Below are 16,066 nucleotides of genomic sequence, written 5' to 3' on the forward strand. Positions count from 1 at the left end.
TCAAAAGTCGTAACTTTAACGACAAACGAATAAAAGATTGTATTAGAGTTTATTTCAATATCTTCCAATGTATCTTCCAATATAATAATGTAAAGTTTATTAACGAGAAGTAGAATCATATATCTAATTAAAAATAAACAACTAATAGATTTCGTTCCATTACAAAAATATATATACATACATTTATGCGTACACATTAAAAGTATTGCTAATAAAAAATCAATGGAATTATAGAAAACATTTCATTGTAAATTGATGCCGAAAATAACAAATACCCTTCAATAATATGTAATTTTTTCTTTTTCTATCAAGCATTAATTCCTTTTTTAATCAATATAAGCATTTTTAGTTCATAATGAATTCTATCAATAACAATATCAGATATTTAATTTTGGCTCATTGCAGAACAAAGGTTGCTCGTTACTGTCTATACAATATAATAAAATCTCAAGCAATACCCAAGAGAAAGACTACTATATACTTTGTGTATGAGTGTGAGGGTGTGTATATTGTGACTAGTTATGTACATATGTACATATATACATATCTATCTATTTACAAACGTATGTTTAAACGGGATCTTTCAAGTTTCCAACTCGGTGGTTGCCGAAAGACTGATCTCATACGATATTCGACAGAAAGTAAATAACATAAGTTGTATTTAGATATTTCAGCTTATATAGAAACATATAAACATTGTAATAAGATTTGCTTTGTATACGTCAGCTAGTAAATGGTATAAACATTCTCTTTTTCTTTCAGTGTGATAATATTATATATATATATATATATATATATATATATATATATATATATATATATATATACTAAAATTTTAATAATTTAATTAGTTAAATAATCAAAATCAAAAAATAAAAGAAAGCAACAGGAATAGAAAAATACGAGACCTCATCGAAAACTCCGTTTGTTAGGACAGACGTCCTTCCTCGTAAACAATGAACTTTCATCTCTCTCTCTCTCTCTTCCTCGCTCTATTTTGCTATTTTTTTCTCAATTTTTCTGTATGCACGTGTACGCGTATGTACGTAATACGTATATGCCTTTTAACAAATGTAATATCGTTTGGTATCGATATATTTTATATATAGAAAGATCGTCGAGGATCGAACGTGATACGTGTACCTGATCGTGACACCCTTATTTCAATATTGTAAATTTAATTTGTCAACGAGGTATAAATTCGACATTCATTTAAATATATATACGTGTATATAAATATATATATGTGTATGAATAATGCATATTAATCATAATACGCATTAAATGACGTTTAATTGAAATCCCACATTAAAATTTACATTGTACTAGCTACATATACCACATAAGAACAAGAAAGCAAAATTGAATATACCAAGATACTTTGTTCTTCTTCTTCTTTTTCATATTATTGTTGTTATTATTATTGTTATTATTATTCTTATTGTCTTTATAAATCAATCATAATTGAAGATATTGGGAAATAAACATGAAATTTCTTTCTTAATCTTCTTAACTGTTTTTTTTCTTCTTCTTTTCTTTTATATGAATAATAAGAAGTATAAGGTATCATAATAGGATACCTATGTAATCGTCTTTCCTTTGAATAGGTCTTTGATATAATTGTACTTTGGACGGCTAATGCTTCCTTATCGAATGCCTTTTTGTCAAGAGCTAACAAAGTTTCCTTTCAATTTAATCTCGATATCGTTCTATGTTTTATTCAAAATTCTCGATTCGTTTACCCTTCCTCTTTCTCTCTCTCTCTCTCTCTCTGTATTTATATATACATAATATATAATATATAATATATATATATATATCTGTATATATCTCAATCTGTATCAGAAATGAGTAACTCAGGGTTTATAAAAAAACATTATCATATACATATTCATGTACGTATCAATGCAATTACAACTTACATTTTGCATCGAAGAATGACAATAGTCGACTATAATTAGTGAATTTCTTAATCAGTGGTATTGCATCTTACGTTGATACATTAGTGAAGAGCTTTGTTATCTACGGCCAGTTGAAAGGCATTTTAACTATTAACCGAAGTACTGAAATCTTTTATCAAAAGTCTTAACGTTAACGACAAACGAATAAAACATTGTATTAGAGTTTAATTCGATATCTTCCATTGTATCTTCCAATATAATAATGTAAAGTTTATTAACCAGAAGTAGAATCATATATCTAATTAAAAATAAACAACTAATAGATTTCGTTCCATTACAAAAATATATATACATACACTTATGCGTACACATTAAAAGTATTGCTAATAGAAAATCAATGGAATTATAGAAAACATTTCATTGTAAATTGATGCAGAAAATAACAAATACCCTTCAATAATGTAAAATTTTTTCTTTTTCTATCAAGTTTTAATTTCTTTTCTAATCAATTTAAACATTTTTAGTTCATAATGAATTGTATCAATAACAATATCAGACATGTAATTTTGGCTCCTTGCAGCACAAAGGTTGCTCGTTACTGTCTATACAATATAATAAAATCTCAAGTAATACCCAAGAGAAAGACTACTATATACTTTGTGTATGTGTGTGTGGGTGTGTATATTATGTATCTAGTTATGTACATATGTACATATATACATATGTATCTATTTACAAACGTATGTTTATATGGGATCTTCCAACATTCCACCTCGGTGGTTGCGGAAAGACTGATATCATACGATATTCGACCAAAAGTAAATAAGATAAGGTGTATTTAGATACATCAGCTTATAAAGAAACATATAAACATTGTAATAAGATTTGCTTTGTATACGCCCGCTAGTAAATGCTATAAACATTCTCTTTTTCTTTCAGGGTAATAATATTATATATATATACATATATATATATATATATATGTGTATATATATATTAAAATTTTTATAATTTAATTAGTTAAATAATCAAAATCAAAAAATAAAAGAAAGCAACAGGAATAGAAAAATACGAGACCTCATCGAAAACTCCGTTTGTTAGGACAGACGTCCTTCCTCGTAAACAATGAACTTTCATCTCTCTCTCTCTCTCTTCCTCGCTCTATTTTGCTATTTTTTTCTCAATTTTTCTGTATTCACGTGTACGCGTATGTACGTAATACGTATATGCCTTTTAACAAATGTAATATCGTTTGGTATCGATATATTTTATATATTGAAAGATCGTCGACGATCGAACGTGATGCGTGTACCTGATCGTGACACCCTTATTTCAATATTGTAAATTTAATTTGTCAACGAGGTATAAATTCTATATTCATTTAAATACACATACATTGATATGTGTATGAATAATGCATATAAATCATAATACGCATTAAATGACACGTTTAAATAAAATCCCACATTAAAATTTACATTGTACTAGCTACATATACCACATAAGAACAAGAAAGCAAAATTGAATATACCAAGATACTTTGTTCTTCTTCTTCTTCTTCATATTATTGTTGTTATTATTATTGTTATTATTATTCTTATTGTCTTTATAAATCAATCATAATTGAAGATATTGGGAAATAAACATGAAATTTCTTTATTAATCTTCTTAACTGTTTTTTTTCTTTTTCTTTTATTTTATATGAATAATAAGAAATATAAGGTATCATAATCAGATACATATGTAATCTTCTTTAATTTGAATGGGTTTTTGATATAATTGTACTTTGGAGGGCTAATGCTTCCTTATCGAATGCCTTTTTGTCAAGAGCTAACAAAGTTTCTTTTCAATTTAATCTCGATATCGTTCTTTGTTTTATTCAAATTCTCGATTCCTTTCCCCGTTTTCTTTCTCTCTCTCTCTCTTTCTCTCTCTGTATATATATTTATATATATATAATATATAATATATAATATATATAGATATCTGTATATATCTGAATCTGTATCAGAAATGAGTAACTCAGGGTTTATAAAAAAACATTATCATATACGTATTCATCTGCCTATCAATGCAAATACGACTTACACCTTGCATCGAAAAATGACAATAGTCGACTATAATTAATGAATTTCTTAATCAGTGGTATTACATCTTACGTTGATACATTTGTTAAGAGCTTTGTTATCTACGGCCAGTTGAAAGGCATTTTAACTATTATCCGAAGTATTGAAATCTTTTATCAAAAGTCGTAACGTTAACGACAAACGAATAAAAGATTGTATTAGAGTTTATTTCCAATTTTCCAGCACGGTGGTTGCCGAAAGACTGATCTCATACGATATTCGACAGAAAGTAAATAACGTAAAGTGTATTTAGATATTTCAGCTTATATAGAAACAAATAAACATTGTAATAAGATTTGCTTTGTATACGTCAGCTAATAAATGGTATAAACATTCTCTTTTTCTTTCAGTGTAATATATATATATATATATATATATATATATATATATTAAAATTTTTATAATTTAATTAGTCAATTAATCAAAATCAAAAAATAAAAGAAAGCAACAGGAATAGAAAAATACGAGACCTCATCGAAAACTCCGTTCGTTAGGACAGACGCCCTTCCTTGAAAACAATGTACTTTCACCTCTCTCTCTCTCTTTGTCTCTTCCTCGCACTGTTTTGCTATTTTTTTCTTAATTTTTCTGTATGCACGTGTACGCGTATGTACGTAATACGTATATGCATTTTAACAAATGTAATATCGTTTGGTATCGATATATTTTATATATAGAATGATCGTCGACGATCGAACGTGATGCGTGTACCTGATCGTGACACCCTTATTTCAATATTGTAAATTTAATTTGTCAACGAGGTATAAATTCTATATTCATTTAAATACACATACATTGATATGTGTATGAATAATGCATATTAATCATAATACGCATTAAATGACACGTTTAAATAAAATCCCACATTAAAATTTACATTGTAGTAGATACATATACTACATAAGAACAAGAAAGCAAAATTGAATATAACAAGATACTTTATTCTTCTTCTTCTTCTTCTTCTTCATATTATTGTTGTTGTTATTATTGTTATTATTATCCTTATAGTATTTAGAAATCTATCATAATTGAAGATATTGGGAAATAAAGATGAGATTTCTTTCTTATTTTTCTTGATTGTTTTTTTTTCTTTTTCTTTTCTTTTATAGGAATAATAAGAAATATATGGTATCATAATCGGATACATATGTAATCGTCTTTAATTTGAATGGGTTTTTGATATAATTGTACTTTGGATGGCTGGTGTTTCCCTTATAGAGTGCCTTTTTGTCAAGAAGCTAACAAAGTTTCCTTTCAATTTAATCTCGATATCGTTCTATGTTTTATTCAAAATTCTCGATTTGTTTACCCTTCCTCTTTCTCTCTCTCTCTCTCTCTCTCTCTGTATTTATATATACATAATATATAATATATAATATATATATATATATATATATATATATATATATATATATATATATATATATCTGTATATATCTCAATCTGTATCAGAAATGAGTAACTCAGGGTTTATAAAAAAACATTATCATATACGTATTCATCTGCGTATCAATGCAAATACGACTTACACCTTGCATCGAAAAATGACAATAGTCGACTATAATTAGTGAATTTCTTAATCAGTGGTATTACATCTTACGTTGATACATTTGTGAAGAGCGTTGTTATCTACGGCCATTTGAAAGGCATTTTAACTATTAACCGAAGAATTGAAATCTTTTATCAAAATTCTTAACGTTAACGACAAACGAATAAAAGATTGTATTAGAGTTTAATTCGATATCTTCCATTGTGTCTTCCAATATAATAATGAAAAGTTTATTATCGAGAAGTAGAATCATATATCTAATTAAAAATAAACAACTAATAGATTTCGGTCCATTACAAAAATATATATACATACATTTATGCGTACACATTAAAAGTATTGCTAATAAAAAATCAATGGTATTATAGAAAACATTTCATTGTAAATTGATGCCGAATATAACAAATACCCTTCAATAATGTGTAATTTTTTCTTTTTCTACCAAGTATTAATTTCTTTTTAATCAACTTAAACATTTTTAGTTCATAATGTATCAATAACAATATCAGATATTTAATTTTGGCTCATTGCAGAAGAAAGGTTGCTCGTTACTGTCTACACAATATAATAAATCTCAAGCAATACCCAAGGAAAGACTACTATATACTTTGTGTATGTGTGCGTGGGTGTGTATATTATGTATCTAGTTATGTACATATGTATCTATTTACAAACGTATGTTTATATGGGATCTTCCAACATTCCACCTTGGTGGTTGCCGAAAGACTGATCTCATACGATATTCGACAGAAAGTAAATAACATAAGGTGGATTTAGATATTTCAGCTTATAGAGAAACATATAAACATTGTAATAAGATTTGCTTTGTATACGTCAGCTAGTATATGGTATAAACATTCTCTTTTTCTTTCAGTGTAATAATATTATATATATATATATATATATATATATGAATATATATATATATTAAAATTTTTATAATTTAATTAGTTAATTAATCAAAATCAAAAAATAAAAGAAAGCAACAGGAATATAAAAATACGAGACCTCATCGAAAACTCCGTTTGTTAGGACAGACGTCCTTCCTCGTAAACAATGAACTTCCATCTCTCTCTCTCTCTCTCTCTTCCTCGCTCTATTTTGCTATTTTTTTCTTAATTTTTCTGTATGCACGTGTACGCGTATGTACGTAATACGTATATGCCTTTTAACAAAAGTAATATCGTTTGGTATCGATATATTTTATATATAGAAAGATCGTCGACGATCGAACGTGATGCGTGTACCTGATCGTGACACCCTTATTTCAATATTGTAAATTTAATTTGTCAACGAGGTATAAACTTCATTTAAATACACATACATTGATATGTGTATGAATAATGCATATTAATCATAATACGAATTAAATGACACGTTTAATTGAAATCCCACATTAAAATTTACATTGTACTAGATACATATACCACATAAGAACAAGAAAGCAAAATTGAATATACCAAGATACTTTATTCTTCTTCTTCTTTTTCATATTATTGTTGTTATTGTTGTTCTTATTATTGTTATTATTATTCTTATTGTCTTTAGAAATGAATCATAATTGAAGATATTGGGAAATAAAGATGAGATTTCTTTCTTAATCTTCTTAACTGTTTTTTTTCTTCTTCTTTTCTTTTATATGAATAATAAGAAGAATAAGGTATCATAATCGGATACATATGTAATCGTCTTTCATTTGAATGGGTCTTTGATATAATTGTACTTTGGATGGCAGATCTTTCCTAATCCAGTGCCTCTTTGTCAAGATCTAACAAAGTTTCTTTTCAATTTAATCTCGATATCGTTCTTCGTTCTATTCAAATTCTCGATTCCTTTATCCTTTTTCTTTCTCTCTCTCTCACACTCTCACTCTCTGTATATACATTTATATATATATATATATATATATATATATATATATATATATATATATTATTTTATATGTATATATCTGAATCTGTATCAGAAATGAGTAACTCAGGGTTTATAAAAAAACATTATCATATACGTATTTATCCCCGTATCAATGCAAATACGACTTACATCTTGCATTGAAAAATGACAATTGTCGACTATAATTAGTGAATTTCTTAATCAGTGGTATTACATCTTACGTTGATACATTTGTGAAGAGCTTTGTTATCTACGGCCAGTTGAAAGGCATTTTATCTATTAACCGAAGTATTGAAATCTTTTATCAAAAGTCGTAACGTTAACGACAAACGAATAAAAGATTGTATTAGAGTTTATTTCCAATTTTCCAGCTCGGTGGTTGCCGAAAGACTGATCTCATACGATATTCGACCAAAATTAAATAAGATAAGGTGTATTTAGATACTTCAGCTTATATAGAAACATATAAACATTGTAATAAGATTTGCTTTGTATACGTCCGCTAGTAAATGCTATAAACATTCTCTTTTTCTTTCAGGGTAATAATATTATATATATATATATATATATATATATATATATATATTTAAATTTTTATAATTTAATTAGTTAATTAATCAAAATCAAAAAAAGAAAAGAAAGCAACAGGAATAGAAAAATACGAGACATCATCGAAAACTTCGTTCGTTAGGACAGACGTCCTTCCTCGAAAACAATGAACTTTCATCTATCTCTCTCTCTCTGTCTCTTCCTCGCTCTATTTTGCTATTTTTTTCTTAATTTTTCTGTATGCACGTGTACGCGTACGTACGTAATACGTATATGCATTTTAACGAATGTAATATCGTTTGGTATCGATATATTTTATATATAGAAAGATCGTCGACGATCGAACGTGATGCGTGTACCTGATCGTGACACCCTTATTTCAATATTGTAAATTTAATTTGTCAACGAGGTATAAATTCGATATTCATTTAAATATATATACATTCATATGTGTATGAATAATGCATATTAATCATAATACGCATTAAATGACGTTTAATTGAAATCCCACATTAAAATTTACATTGTACTAGCTACATATACCACATAAGAACAAGAAAGCAAAATTGAATATACCAAGATACTTTGTTCTTCTTCTTCTTTTTCATATTATTGTTGTTATTATTATTGTTATTATTATTCTTATTGTTTTTATAAATCAATCATAATTGAAGATATTGGGAAATAAACATGAAATTTCTTTCTTAATCTTCTTAACTGTTTTTTTTCTTCTTCTTTTCTTTTATATGAATAATAAGAAGTATAAGGTATCATAATAGGATACCTATGTAATCGTCTTTCATTTGAATAGGTATTTGATATAATTGTACTTTGGACGGCTAATGCTTCCTTATCGAATGCCTTTTTGTCAAGAGCTAACAAAGTTTCTTTTCAATTTAATCTCGATATCGTTCTTTGTTTCATTCAATTCTCGATTCGTTTACCCTTTCTTTCTCTCTCTCTCTCTCTCTCTCTCTCTCTCTCTCTCTCTGTATATATATATACATATTATATATAATATATAATACATATATATATCTGTATATATCTGAATCTGTATCAGAAATGAGTAACTCAGGGTTTATAAAAAAACATTATCATATACGTATTCATGTACGTATCAATGCAATTACAACTTACATTTTGCATCGAAAAATGACAATAGTCGACTCTAATTAGTGAATTTCTTAATCACTGGTATTACATCTTACGTTGATACATTTGTGAAGAGCTTTGTTATCTACGGCCAGTTGAAACGCATTTTAACTATTAACCGAAGTATCGAAATCATTTATCAAAACTCGTAACTTTAACGACAAACGAATAAAAGATTGTATTAGAGTTTATTTCAATATCTTCCAATGTATCTTCCAATATAATAATGTAAAGTTTATTAACGAGAAGTAGAATCATATATCTAATTAAAAATAAACAACTAATAGATTTCGTTCCATTACAAAAATATATATACATACATTTATGCGTACACATTAAAAGTATTGCTAATAAAAAATCAATGGAATTATAGAAAACATTTCATTGTAAATTGATGCCGAAAATAACAAATACCCTTCAATAATGTGTAATTTTTCTTTTTCTATCAAGCATTAATTCCTTTTTTAATCAATATAAGCATTTTTAGTTCATAATGAATTCTATAAATAACAATATCAGATATTTAATTTTGGCTCATTGCAGAACAAAGGTTGCTCGTTACTGTCTATACAATATAATAAAATCTCAAGCAATACCCAAGAGAAAGACTACTATATACTTTGTGTATGAGTGTGAGGGTGTGTATATTGTGTCTAGTTATGTACATATGTACATATATACATATCTATCTATTTACAAACGTATGTTTAAACGGGATCTTTCAAGTTTCCAACTCGGTGGTTGCCGAAAGACTGATCTCATACGATATTCGACAGACAGTAAATAACATAAGTTGTATTTAGATATTTCAGCTTATATAGAAACATATAAACATTGTAATAAGATTTGCTTTGTATACGTCAGCTAGTAAATGGTATAAACATTCTCTTTTTCTTTCAGTGTGATAATATTATATATATATATATGCATATATATATATATATATATATATATATATATTAAAATTTTAATAATTTAATTAGTTAAATAATCAAAATCAAAAAATAAAAGAAAGCAACAGGAATAGAAAAATACGAGACCTCATCGAAAACTCCGTTTGTTAGGACAGATGTCCTTCCTCGTAAACAATGAACTTTCATCTCTCTCTCTCTCTCTTCCTCGCTCTATTTTGCTATTTTTTTCTCAATTTTTCTGTATGCACGTGTACGCGTATGTACGTAATACGTATATGCCTTTTAACAAATGTAATATCGTTTGGTATCGATATATTTTATATATTGAAAGATCGTCGACGATCGAACGTGATGCGTGTACCTGATCGTGACACCCTTATTTCAATATTGTAAATTTAATTTGTCAACGAGGTATAAATTCTATATTCATTTAAATACACATACATTGATATGTGTATGAATAATGCATATTAATCATAATACGCATTAAATGACACGTTTAAATAAAATCCCACATTAAAATTTACATTGTACTAGCTACATATACCACATAAGAACAAGAAAGCAAAATTGAATATACCAAGATACTTTGTTCTTCTTCTTCTTTTTCATATTATTGTTGTTATTATTATTGTTATTATTATTCTTATTGTTTTTATAAATCAATCATAATTGAAGATATTGGGAAATAAACATGAAATTTCTTTCTTAATCTTCTTAACTGTTTTTTTTCTTCTTCTTTTCTTTTATATGAATAATAAGAAGTATAAGGTATCATAATAGGATACCTATGTAATCGTCTTTCCTTTGAATAGGTCTTTGATATAATTGTACTTTGGACGGCTAATGCTTCCTTATCGAATGCATTTTTGTCAAGAGCTAACAAAGTTTCTTTTCAATTTTATCTCGATATCGTTCTTTGTTTCATTCAAATTCTCGATTCGTTTACCCTTTCTTTCTCTCTCTCTCTCTCTCTCCCTCTCTCTCTCTCTCTCTCTCTCTCTCTCTGTATATATATATACATATTATATATAATATATAATACATATATATATCTGTATATATCTGAATCTGTATCAGAAATGAGTAACTCAGGGTTTATAAAAAAACATTATCATATACGTATTCATGTACGTATCAATGCAATTACAACTTACATTTTGCATCGAAAAACGACAATAGTCGACTCTAATTAGTGAATTTCTTAATCACTGGTATTACATCTTACGTTGATACATTTGTGAAGAGCTTTGTTATCTACGGCCAGTTGAAACGCATTTTAACTATTAACCGAAGTATCGAAATCATTTATCAAAACTCGTAACTTTAACGACAAACGAATAAAAGATTGTATTAGAGTTTATTTCAATATCTTCCAATGTATCTTCCAATATAATAATGTAAAGTTTATTAACGAGAAGTAGAATCATATATCTAATTAAAAATAAACAACTAATAGATTTCGTTCCATTACAAAAATATATATACATACATTTATGCGTACACATTAAAAGTATTGCTAATAAAAAATCAATGGAATTATAGAAAACATTTCATTGTAAATTGATGCCGAAAATAACAAATACCCTTCAATAATGTGTAATTTTTTCTTTCTCTATCAAGTTTTAATTTCTTTTCTAATCAATTTAAAAATTTTAATTCATAATGAATTGTATCAATAACAATATCAGACATGTAATTTTGGCTCCTTGCAGCACAAAGGTTGCTCGTTACTGTCTATACAATATAATAAAATCTCAAGTAATACCCAAGAGAAAGACTACTATATACTTTGTGTATGTGTGTGTGGGTGTGTATATTATGTATCTAGTTATGTACATATGTACATATATACATATCTATCTATTTACAAACGTATGTTTAAACGGGATCTTTCAAGTTTCCAACTCCGTGGTTGCGGAAAGACTGATATCATACGATATTCGACCAAAAGTAAATAAGATAAGGTGTATTTAGATACATCAGCTGATAAAGAAACATATAAACATTGTAATAAGATTTGCTTTGTATACGCCCGCTAGTAAATGCTATTAACATTCTCTTTTTCTTTCAGGGTAATAATATTATATATATATATTTAAATTTTTATAATTTAATTAATTAATTAATCAAAATCAAAAAAAGAAAAGAAAGCAACAGGAATAGAAAAATACGAGACATCATCGAAAACTTCGTTCGTTAGGACAGACGTCCTTCCTCGAAAACAATGAACTTTCATCTATCTCTCTCTCTCTGTCTCTTCCTCGCTCTATTTTGCTATTTTTTTCTTAATTTTTCTGTATGCACGTGTACGCGTACGTACGTAATACGTATATGCATTTTAACGAATGTAATATCGTTTGGTATCGATATATTTTATATATAGAAAGATCGTCGACGATCGAACGTGATGCGTGTACCTGATCGTGACACCCTTATTTCAATATTGTAAATTTAATTTGTCAACGAGGTATAAATTCGATATTCATTTAAATATATATACATTCATATGTGTATGAATAATGCATATTAATCATAATACGCATTAAATGACGTTTAATTGAAATCCCACATTAAAATTTACATTGTACTAGCTACATATACCACATAAGAACAAGAAAGCAAAATTGAATATACCAAGATACTTTGTTCTTCTTCTTCTTTTTCATATTATTGTTGTTATTATTATTGTTATTATTATTCTTATTGTCTTTATAAATCAATCATAATTGAAGATATTGGGAAATAAACATGAAATTTCTTTCTTAATCTTCTTAACTGTTTTTTTTCTTCTTCTTTTCTTTTATATGAATAATAAGAAGTATAAGGTATCATAATAGGATACCTATGTAATCGTCTTTCCTTTGAATAGGTCTTTGATATAATTGTACTTTGGACGGCTAATGCTTCCTTATCGAATGCCTTTTTGTCAAGAGCTAACAAAGTTTCTTTTCAATTTAATCTCGATATCGTTCTTTGTTTCATTCAAATTCTCGATTCGTTTACCCTTTCTTTCTCTCTCTCTCTCTCTCACCCTCTCTCTCTCACTCTCTCTCTCTCTGTATATATATATACATATTATATATAATATATAATACATATATATATCTGTATATATCTGAATCTGTATCAGAAATGAGTAACTCAGGGTTTATAAAAAAACATTATCATATACGTATTCATCTGCGTATCAATGCAAATACGACTTACACCTTGCATCGAAAAATGACAATAGTCGACTATAATTAGTGAATTTCTTAATCAGTGGTATTACATCTTACGTTGATACATTTGTGAAGAGCGTTGTTATCTACGGCCATTTGAAAGGCATTTTAACTATTAACCGAAGAATTGAAATCTTTTATCAAAATTCTTAACGTTAACGACAAACGAATAAAAGATTGTATTAGAGTTTAATTCGATATCTTCCATTGTGTCTTCCAATATAATAATGAAAAGTTTATTATCGAGAAGTAGAATCATATATCTAATTAAAAATAAACAACTAATAGATTTCGGTCCATTACAAAAATATATATACATACATTTATGCGTACACATTAAAAGTATTGCTAATAAAAAATCAATGGTATTATAGAAAACATTTCATTGTAAATTGATGCCGAAAATAACAAATACCCTTCAATAATGTGTAATTTTTCTTTTTCTATCAAGCATTAATTCCTTTTTTAATCAATATAAGCATTTTTAGTTCATAATGAATTCTATAAATAACAATATCAGATATTTAATTTTGGCTCATTGCAGAACAAAGGTTGCTCGTTACTGTCTATACAATATAATAAAATCTCAAGCAATACCCAAGAGAAAGACTACTATATACTTTGTGTATGAGTGTGAGGGTGTGTATATTGTGTCTAGTTATGTACATATGTACATATATACATATCTATCTATTTACAAACGTATGTTTAAACGGGATCTTTCAAGTTTCCAACTCGGTGGTTGCCGAAAGACTGATCTCATACGATATTCGACAGAAAGTAAATAACATAAGTTGTATTTAGATATTTCAGCTTATATAGAAACATATAAACATTGTAATAAGATTTGCTTTGTATACGTCAGCTAGTAAATGGTATAAACATTCTCTTTTTCTTTCAGTGTGATAATATTATATATATATATATATGCATATATATATATATATATATATATATATTAAAATTTTAATAATTTAATTAGTTAAATAATCAAAATCAAAAAATAAAAGAAAGCAACAGGAATAGAAAAATACGAGACCTCATCGAAAACTCCGTTTGTTAGGACAGATGTCCTTCCTCGTAAACAATGAACTTTCATCTCTCTCTCTCTCTCTTCCTCGCTCTATTTTGCTATTTTTTTCTCAATTTTTCTGTATGCACGTGTACGCGTATGTACGTAATACGTATATGCCTTTTAACAAATGTAATATCGTTTGGTATCGATATATTTTATATATTGAAAGATCGTCGACGATCGAACGTGATGCGTGTACCTGATCGTGACACCCTTATTTCAATATTGTAAATTTAATTTGTCAACGAGGTATAAATTCTATATTCATTTAAATACACATACATTGATATGTGTATGAATAATGCATATTAATCATAATACGCATTAAATGACACGTTTAAATAAAATCCCACATTAAAATTTACATTGTACTAGCTACATATACCACATAAGAACAAGAAAGCAAAATTGAATATACCAAGATACTTTGTTCTTCTTCTTCTTCTTCATATTATTGTTGTTATTATTATTGTTATTATTATTCTTATTGTCTTTATAAATCAATCATAATTGAAGATATTGGGAAATAAACATGAAATTTCTTTCTTAATCTTCTTAACTGTTTTTTTCTTCTTCTTTTCTTTTATATGAATAATAAGAAGTATAAGGTATCATAATAGGATACCTATGTAATCGTCTTTCATTTGAATAGGTCTTTGATATAATTGTACTTTGGACGGCTAATGCTTCCTTATCGAATGCCTTTTTGTCAAGAGCTAACAAAGAAAGCAACAGGAATAGAAAAATACGAGACCTCATCGAAAACTCCGTTTGTTAGGACAGATGTCCTTCCTCGTAAACAATGAACTTTCATCTCTCTCTCTCTCTCTTCCTCGCTCTATTTTGCTATTTTTTTCTCAATTTTTCTGTATGCACGTGTACGCGTATGTACGTAATACGTATATGCCTTTTAACAAATGTAATATCGTTTGGTATCGATATATTTTATATATTGAAAGATCGTCGACGATCGAACGTGATGCGTGTACCTGATCGTGACACCCTTATTTCAATATTGTAAATTTAATTTGTCAACGAGGTATAAATTCTATATTCATTTAAATACACATACATTGATATGTGTATGAATAATGCATATTAATCATAATACGCATTAAATGACACGTTTAAATAAAATCCCACATTAAAATTTACATTGTACTAGCTACATATACCACATAAGAACAAGAAAGCAAAATTGAATATACCAAGATACTTTGTTCTTCTTCTTCTTCTTCATATTATTGTTGTTATTATTATTGTTATTATTATTCTTATTGTCTTTATAAATCAATCATAATTGAAGATATTGGGAAATAAACATGAAATTTCTTTCTTAATCTTCTTAACTGTTTTTTTCTTCTTCTTTTCTTTTATATGAATAATAAGAAGTATAAGGTATCATAATAGGATACCTATGTAATCGTCTTTCATTTGAATAGGTCTTTGATATAATTGTACTTTGGACGGCTAATGCTTCCTTATCGAATGCCTTTTTGTCAAGAGCTAACAAAGTTTCTTTTCAATTTAATCTCGATATCGTTCTTTGTTTCATTCAAATTCTCGATTCGTTTACCCTTTCTTTCTCTCTCTCTCTCTCTCTCTCTCTCTCTCTCTCTCTCTGTATATATATATACATATTATATATAATATATAATACATATATATATCTGTATATAT

The 16,066-nt window shown here is 27.3% G+C and overlaps 1 long non-coding RNA gene across 1 annotated transcript; it reads right to left on the minus strand.

The window, feature by feature from the left end:
- Positions 1-722: 722 nt before the first annotated feature.
- On the minus strand, positions 723-15,825 carry LOC127066498 (uncharacterized). The gene is made up of 3 exons (XR_007782412.1): positions 13,300-15,825; positions 3,641-3,991; positions 723-1,580 (listed from the first exon to the last, which is right to left on the minus strand). It is a non-coding gene; the product is annotated as an uncharacterized LOC127066498 (long non-coding RNA).
- Between the last annotated feature and the right edge of the window lie 241 nt (positions 15,826-16,066).

Source organism: Vespula vulgaris, chromosome 9, assembly GCF_905475345.1.
Source record: "Vespula vulgaris chromosome 9, iyVesVulg1.1, whole genome shotgun sequence".
NCBI lineage: Eukaryota > Metazoa > Arthropoda > Insecta > Hymenoptera > Vespidae > Vespula > Vespula vulgaris.